Source organism: Lygodium microphyllum, chromosome 14, assembly GCF_053477565.2.
Source record: "Lygodium microphyllum isolate KBCC chromosome 14, Lygodium_microphyllum_v1.1.10, whole genome shotgun sequence".
NCBI lineage: Eukaryota > Viridiplantae > Streptophyta > Polypodiopsida > Schizaeales > Lygodiaceae > Lygodium > Lygodium microphyllum.
In genome coordinates this window covers 103095454-103097950 of record NC_141148.1, presented here as the reverse complement: position 1 = coordinate 103097950, position 2497 = coordinate 103095454, and the positions used below count along the sequence as shown (strand labels likewise).

At 43.9% G+C, this 2497-nt stretch overlaps 1 pseudogene; it reads right to left on the bottom strand.

Annotated features, from left to right (window-relative positions):
• Window positions 1–1078: 1078 nt before the first annotated feature.
• Window positions 1079–2207, bottom strand: LOC148025920 (magnesium-chelatase subunit ChlH, chloroplastic pseudogene; annotated as a pseudogene).
• Between the last annotated feature and the right edge of the window lie 290 nt (window positions 2208–2497).

Genomic DNA, 2497 nt, shown 5'->3' with positions numbered 1-2497 from the left:
TAAAAGCTACACTACCCTCAATCATCATGATTGGAATCTCCCAAAATCCAACACTTGCCACCCCAAAGCATGGCATGGTAGCTTGGTAGGAAGGCTATAGCCAATAAGGCTTAATAAATTGATTATTCTTCAGTATTGCACTATTGATATAGAAGAGTAGAGAGAGAGGGAATGAAAGTGAGAGAGAGAGGAAATAGTGAGTGATAGAAGAAGGAGAGGACGGAGAGAACATAGAAAGAGAGGAGATATAGAACTAGGGAGAGAAGAGATAGTGAGGGTGTTTGTAAAGAAGGGGATTAGAGGGTCTTACACGAGGTTAACACGGGGGTAGCACATTCGAATACCCGGCTACATGGATGGGGTATTTAAGGTGTACAAGGACGTGGTTAGGGTACCATTTTATGAATATACATTTGTCCTTTCACCTTCTTCACCTTCTTCCATGTCCTTCCATGGTTGCTAGCCATTTCTCTCTCCTCTTCTTGTCTTTCTCTCTCTTCTTCTCTCATCTTCTTCCCCTTTCTCTCTCCTCTCTATAGTCTCTCCCTTCTCTCCTTCTCTCTCCTAGGTCTCCTTCCTTACAATTGGTATCAGAGCTTAGTTTTTAGATCCTTCCTTTCTCTCTCCTTTCCCTCAAATCTAGTCTCATTTTCCAACAATAAACCCTACTTTTCAGGTACACAGGTAGAGATGGCAGCCTTTCTTGGAGTCTTAAATGGAGATTGGACAAAATATGGAGGCAGAAATACAAAAATGGCAGATCGTTTTTCAACATTGAGGTAAAAATTCTAGGGTTTTAGTAGAGGAGGACACTGTAGCACTTAGAGGGAGCACTGGAGTGAGCAGTGGGCATTCCCAAGAAGAAGACAGGTAGCATTGAAGACTTTTCAGAAGAAGACAGGCAGCATTGATCCTTCCTTTCTCTCTCCTCCTTCCTCAACCCTTGCACTAGTTTTGTTGGGTCTGAGTCAAAGTAATGGCTCACATTTGTGAGTGATATCTCTAAAGAGTCCAGATTCTAGAATGTAGCATCCGCAGTGGCAAGTGCCATTTCAAACACTTTCTGCTTCTCTTTCATTCATGTGCCAGGAGCATCTGAGTCAAATGCGAATGACTTACGCTTCAAGTACATCTCTCGGAGTTGCTGCTCACTCTCCCATGAAGAATTCTCCATTGCCAGACTTATGTTAGCTGAGTAGGAGCCTGAGGCATTTGAAAATAACCTTGTAGTAGCATCTCTCAATGGAACTCCAAGTTTCTCAGCTTGCTCCAAAGCATGCTTTCTTACAAAATTCATCTCAACACACTCATCTAATTCAACAACCATTTTCACTGCCCTGTCAAGCAAGTTCATCTGGTTGATAAATAGATCTCTGAAGACACTCGAGCAATTTACTACCACATCTATTCGAGGTCTTCCAAGCTGCTCTACAGGAACAACCTCAACTTTGTTAACCCGTCCAAGAGCATCAGGTTTAGGCTCCACTCTGAGCAGCCAGAGGACTTGGGCAAGGGATTGCCCATATGTTTTGATGTTATCAGTACCCCAGAGGACCAGGGCTATGGTTTCCGGATAGGCACCTCTAGCCTCCTGCTTCTGCCTTTCCAGAAGCTTGTCAACTACAGTCTTGGCACATTGCATAACAGCAACCGTGGGGATGGCCTGAGGGTCTAATGCATGAATGTTCTTATCGATTGGTAAAACCTCTGGGTTCTTGATGGGGTCTCCACCAGGCCCAAGTCCCACATACTTGCCTTCCAGTGCATCTTTGAGACTAGAAACCTCATAAATGGCTACCACATATTTCAGGCACCGGAATATGTAAATTAGCTATAGTGGTAAAGGAAGGTGGTGAATATGGCCTCTTGAGCTACTGTCTTTGATGAAATGGTGAGATGGGTGTGACAGGAGACAAAGGGCCAAAATTAAGAACTCCGTGGCTTAAAGAAGGACCAGCATTTGGATATGATATTGGTGGTGCAGGACTGATCATCGACGGATTTGACACCTGAGAGCCCTGAATTGAAGAGCTAACAACAGATGACTGAAAGTTTCGAACCACTTGCAAAGTTCAAGGCCTGGATTGCAAACCAGGGCCACTCTGTGGTGGAAAAGGGTGGTTCATACGGGCACCAAATGGACGATGTGCAGTCATACTACTTTGTCCCATCATTGGAACTTCCAGGATAGTATCTGCAATTGGCATGGACCTGTTATCTTGCTGAATTGACGTGCCAAAGCTAGAAGAGCAGCTTTTGCCTCTGCAAATGTTGGCTAAGGTTTTCCTCTAAAGGAGTTAGAGAGAGTCCATGTTGCATTCGGAAGCATTGAAAGCTTGGCATTGCCAATAAATTGGGCCAGCAAAGGCATCATGGAACCATGATTAACAACCAAATCCCTACAGTGTGAGGTAGAAGTTTATGAAGTTATACCAACATTATTTGTTGAACTAGTACCTGTACCTAGTATACCAAATGCCAAATGTTATGAGCCTCA